This window comes from Rhipicephalus sanguineus, chromosome 10 (genome assembly GCF_013339695.2).
Source record: "Rhipicephalus sanguineus isolate Rsan-2018 chromosome 10, BIME_Rsan_1.4, whole genome shotgun sequence".
In the NCBI taxonomy this organism is placed as follows: Eukaryota; Metazoa; Arthropoda; class Arachnida; order Ixodida; family Ixodidae; genus Rhipicephalus; species Rhipicephalus sanguineus.
The window spans coordinates 68,835,054-68,841,451 of NC_051185.1; positions in this window are offsets into that span (position 1 = coordinate 68,835,054).

Genomic DNA, 6,398 nt, shown 5'->3' on the forward strand with positions numbered 1-6,398 from the left:
TCTATCGGAAGTAACGCTTTACGAGGCATCTTTATTGACCTAGTCATTAATTTTTTATGCCGTGCGCTTCGCTGCCCAACAAACTGCGTTGTACGAGGTTTTTGTGAGGGAAAGATCGTTATCCAGCCATATGTAGCACGACAACTAGAGAGGAAACCCCCTTACAAATCTCTTATAAAGGAAGCCTTCAAGATGTTTGAGAATTCCTCCGAGCCCGAGATTCAAGTAAGGGACCAACGTATTCAGGGCCGGTCGCTTTAGTACGTGAGTTTCGACTAGCACGTCGGGCTAACAGATCGCGGCGACCGGGATTAATTAATAGAAATCTCGAAGCACACGGAGTACAATTTTCTGAACACTAATATCAGTCTAAGAAAATAAAACAAAAGAGTACGTGTTACTCTTTTCTGTGAGATCTGACTTGCCACGTGTATGACTCTTTTTAAAGAGACACGTTAACTCTCTTTAGGGCACCATGCCTCTTCGAAGAGGGTAAAATGATCTCTAAAAAGAGTTCACGCGTTTCTTTAAAGAGAGTCATATACCTGGAAAGGCATGACTCAAAAAAGAGAGTCAAATGACTCCTTTTTTATTCGAATGTGGGTGGTTGGTGGGGACACGCGAACTTTAAGACAAGATTGAAATTGTAGCTGTGGAAAATCCGTGCTATGCCGCGGCCCCGCTCGTACCCGGGACTTTGGGTTCTGCTGAGCAATGCCGCAGCGACGAGGTATGCGACGGGTTGTTGGAACGTTAGGGTGAGTCGCGAAGCCTTCAGGACGCCGCGAAGGACGCGGTTGGAAACATTTCTTTTCCGGCGAGAGGAAACGGAAGGTCGGTACGCAACGGCAGATTACGAGAACATCTGGCGGGAAACCGGATGTAGCTACGACGAGACGAGGCGCCTCTGCGGAAGTTACCTGCCCTCCTTTTGTAGTTTTCATAGCGTCACATCCTTCTTCGGTGGAGCAGCTTGTCTTGGAGTACATGCAGCGTGCCGTAACGGCTCGGCGGTTTTATGTTGGCATTTATGCTCGCGCTTGTCATCGCCGTCTGGCTTGCGTTATAAGTACGCCCGAAATTGTTACAAGGACGCCTCGCCGACACCGGAAAATTATGCTAAGATCACCAGCCTTTTCAATATCAGAAATAGCAGCCATGCAAGCTTTTAGAAAACAAACCCTTTCATGGCGAATATAAGCAAACAGCGAAAAAAAAGGGGGGCTAAAGAAGACTGAGGAAGGCCGGAGACAATTGAAAAATATATACCTCGTGTCGCTTCATGGTAGTATTAATTGTCGGGGTTTTATGTCCCAAAAACCACGATATGATTACCAGGGACGCCGTAGTGGAGGGCTCCAGAAGTCTTTGATTATGCACTGTTATTTAATGCGCACCTAAATCTAAGCACACGGGCCTCTCGCATTTCGTCGCCATCGAGCGTCATGTCGTCTCGTTTTTCGTCGAATCAACTGACAAATGAAAGTGACATTAGCTGTCTCTTTGCTGATACACGACTACTGAATTTTGTGCTTTGATGGCTACTCACTCTCTTGTTGCTGCTGCTACTATACTACTACTACTACTACTACTACTACTACTACTACTACTACTACTACCACCACCAGTACCACTCCTAGTACTACGACTAGCACCACCACCACCACCACCACCACCACCACCACCACCACCACCTACTACCTACTACCACTACTACATGCCTACTACTACTACTACTACTACTACTACTACTACTGACTACTACTACTACTACTACTACTACTACTACTACTACTACTACTACTACTACTACTACTACTACTACTACTACTACTACTACTACTCTACTACTACCAAAACCGCCTTGGCTTCATTTCCTGGGCTTCATTACGTTGTATCGAAAAAAGAAAAAAGGTCCTTATATCATCTTGCCTTCTTTCGTTCGTAGCTGCAGAAATATGTGCTTATCCTACTTCATTTATTTCGGAAAGTGTTGTATTAAGAAAATAGATACGAATGTTTCCACGGCGTAACGTATTCTCGTTCATTCTCTGCGCTTCCTACACCGTTACGCACATGCTGACGTCCGCAACGGTTCTCACTAATCCAACCTACTTCCTGTTCGCGCTACCGGCAGTTTTCGTTTACTTTGCGTCAGCATTCTATAGCGTGCCGTTTTCAGCGAGTTGATGCTAGCGCGGAAAATTTCCGCTGTCCACCCACGCAGAACCTGCAGAATGAGAAAGAGACAAAGATGTCGTGGTTTGAACGAAAACTGAGCTTGGCCCCGTGCACGATTAGCTATGGTAGAGTCTATTGGCACGGGAACAGAAAAATATCGTGGACAAGTATATCATAAAAAAAATTACCTTCGTGAAATGTACATGCAAATAAAAAAAAATCACAGTATATCCACGGAGTGAATGATGATGAGTGGGCGAAGCTGCGGAGGTTCATCGGTAAACCGTGAATCTTCCGTGAATTCTGCCCAGTACATCATCACTGACGTGAGATCGGGCGCGTTTATACTAAATGTTCGATGAGAGTTATGACGACTTGCAGCTCACTTTAATTTTATATGTACGCTGTGAATTTTCATTGTTTAGAAAACCATTGCTTTAGAAAACATCTGGCGTCTTTCGTTAAGCAGCTGGCGTCTTTTCGCTTTGCTTTAGAAACATCTGGCGTTCTTTCGTTTTGCTTTTAGAAAACATCTGGCGTCTTTCGTTGGTTTATTTCATCAATCAACGATGTTTTGAACAAAATTTTTATTGTTTAATCACGCACAGGAGAAATCTCACCAGGCACTACCTTGGAGGTAAACAATGGCTGCTAATGGGAATGAGACACAGGAGAAGTCGGCTTTTAGCTAACACTTACACTTCTACTTCTACTAACGTTTCCTACTGGAACATGCCAATGGCTGCTAATGGGGAATGAGAGACAGAAGAATTCGGCTTTTAGTTAACGCGCACGCTGCGAATTTTTTATTGTTCAACAACGCACAGGAAAAATCTCCCACCGGCACCACCTTGGAGGTCAAGATCTGGTACTAGCGTTACGACTGGTTACGCACTATGACTACGAGGGACGAACGGGTGCCGCTTTAAGGAGCTTCGCCCATAAAAAAAACGCTATGTATGTATGCACAAACGATTGTGCCTATTGGGACCGCATTACATGTGAATGCAACAGGGTCGGGTTGAAACAATAATGGGTGCGTTACTGCCGTTCTTATGGTGAAAGATAACGCAAAGTACATTTCATGAGCCCGCAAATAATAAGTGAGGGATGTAATCATACGCACACAGCAGTGCTGGGCGGTATCGAAGATACAGGTATCTTAGATACTATCTTAGATACTCTATGGGTATCTTGTATCTGTATCGCGATACGTCTCGAAATACGAGTATCTGTATCTGTATTTCCGATACATTCGATAATGTATCGTGTAGCTTAAGATACAAGATACTTCTATCCCAACACAACCGTGCGAAACAATATTCGCTGGCCAAGCTCAGCTTCTCAAGCTGGTACTGGTGCCGCTAAGCCATCTGAATAAGTCTAAGGGCAGTGACGTTATTTTATTTTTACGCCAGAGTCATCCAGTGAGGGTAGAAGATCAGGAAGACAAGCACGCGGACGCCTACGCCCAGCCCACGTACCCTTTGTTTTCTCGATTTCTTCTCTTTTTAGTTGCGCCAATGCCGCGACACTTGCTCTTAGCCACTGTCCTGCGCCGCGTACTCCACTGCGTGCGGCGTCTATCGCGGAAATTCTGATGTTCTTACAGTGTCGTTATTGAAGATTCTCTTGCGTATTGCTCCGTCACGAAATGTGATGCGTGCAAGAATGTGGTTGCTTTGCGTCGAGTGGATTACACATATCAGCGATTTGAAGGATCTCGTGGATGTAAGTTTGACTTGCATGCAATGAATTAACTTATATGCAAATAAGATTTTAACAACTTTAGCACCACTGGTGCTAGATCCTAATAGCGTTTATCTAACAGAAAATATCTTGGCGTACCGTATTTTCCACTTCCATCTACATTTATTCAAAGAATTTATGAATTCATAATTTGATTATTAGCAGAAGTACTTTCTTAGCTGTCATTTTGCATCGCATACATTACCAGGTCTCTGCACTGTTTTTCCGTTCTGGTCACTGCAGTGTGTCTTCTGTAACGCCCCCCCCCCCCCAAAAAAAAAAGATTGCTGCTTTATTCTTCTAACTATGTGCTTTATTTCTAGTACTGTTTACCCATTCACACGTTGCCAAGGCGATTTTGAAAACAAATATATTATTATGTGGGCGTGCCTTGAGTATACAGAACAAAATATTCTGCTTAACGCTTAAGAAGATAGCGAAATTGAGTTTCGCATTATAATAATCGAAATCATTAGGAGCCATCTTAAAGATGTTAGGAAGGGGATTCGAGAAACGTTGTTTTACTGAATGCTGCGTTTTACTCATGAGCATCCCAACGAGCCGTTTCAGGCAATTTTCCATAGGCACTGACTTTTCTATTGTCTCAACAGGTAAGTTGACGATACTTCATGCTCATAGCTGTTAAGTGCGCCGTCTGTATTGTGTTTCTGTACTCATTCAATGTGAATGCTTGATACACAACCACCTCTCTATTTTACTTATATTTGTTTTCATGTTTTAGGCCTTCCTAAATATTTTTCTTATTACTAATCGCCACGTAATGGGAGCTATAAGTGGCAATAGCGCGAATAGCGGCGGTGTCCTGCGACGCTTTGTGCAACTATACAATACGTTCGAGACATTTCTGTGTTGGACATGTTCTCTCGTTAAAGAAAAATTGCTAAAAGATTGCACGTTAGTGAGTATATCAACAAAGAATCTCTTATGCGAGCAGCTAACTAGAAGATGGAAATTCACTGCAGTTTTACGTCATCTGCGTATACACCAGGGGTCCCAAACTAGCCGGCGGGCCGCAGTCGCGAAATTTAGCTCCAAGGGCCGGGACAGGGAAGTTGGTGGGGTCGGAGAGAGTTTGAACAAAATGACGTTGCATTTGAAAGGAAGCATTTCCCTTATCTCATATATAGGTCATTTCTGACAAGGATTCGGAGTCAGGATTCGAGAAACCGTCGATACCGATGTACATAACGAGTGAAATCTGGACGCGGATTGAAATATAGAGTTTTTGTTCCACGGTTATCTTTCAGCACATGGTGACCATATGTTCCTCACGAAAGAAATGCTTGAGACCAGTCATGGCTGTGTAGTTCACGAACATACTGATTTAGAAAATAAAAACGAATGGGACGGAGACGGTCATGTGTGCCGGCCGGGCCACTAGCGAAGGGTCGCAAGCCCCGTAAACACCATGCGATCCCCCCCCCCCCCCCCCCATAAAAAAAGAAGTCACTACCTGCATTGTTGCTGCTGTACACCTGTCCGGATATACGGTATTGTGCAAACTGTCTTTTACGGACAAGCTAAAATTCCACACCGCTATTTGCGCCGTCGTGCGATAGACGTTATTGTAATTGTATGGCAACCCGCCAGCTGGCCGGCAAGCTGAGCAGCGACTGCCATGAATTGCAAAAATGACAAGCAAGAACCCCGATCAGCGAAGTGTATGAAGAGTTGTCCTGTGAAGAAGCTAAAACAAGCCCCAATAAGTTGTTTTTGGACGGAAACTAATGTACTTCAAGCAAGAAGGGCAAAACGTTTGAGATACTAACAGACATTTCATTCAAGTGAAAAAAAATAGGTCACGGTTAAGAAATTTTCAAGGAGACATTTTCGTGTATAGGCGTTTGCTGCTACATTGTATGGATCTATAATAACAAATCTGAGAATGTATCGAAGTATCTTAAAATACAATTGCCAAGTATCGTATCGGATACAATTATTGCGGCAGTATCTTGTATCTGTATCTGCAATACTTCTTGCCTGAGTATCTTGTATCGTATCGCGATACAATTTCAAAGTATCTTTGCCCAGCCCTGGCACACAGACAAATGTGTTAGCTTCGAAAATAAAATTCTAGGGCAGTGGGCTACACAAACTTCAGCGAGAGTCGCTTTGCTGCGATTTTTTAGAAAACTGAACGACACATTCTGACATTGCAGTGAAAATGTTTCTTTTTTATTACTTGGACATTGCGACAATCATAATGACGTTTTATTGTCGTCATAGACTCTTCCCTTTCATTCTTTCACACCCACTTGCTCCTTACCAAGTACAGGGTAGCCAACAGGGCAACTTTGATTAAGCTCACAACTTTTCCCTTGCCCTTTTCACTCTCTCTCTCTTTCTTGAGCTGTGGAAGCGACACTCAGGATCCAATACTCGATGCTATGTTCACACTGTACCCACGTTTGGCTGTATGCGTATATGCCGGTACCACCATAGACGAC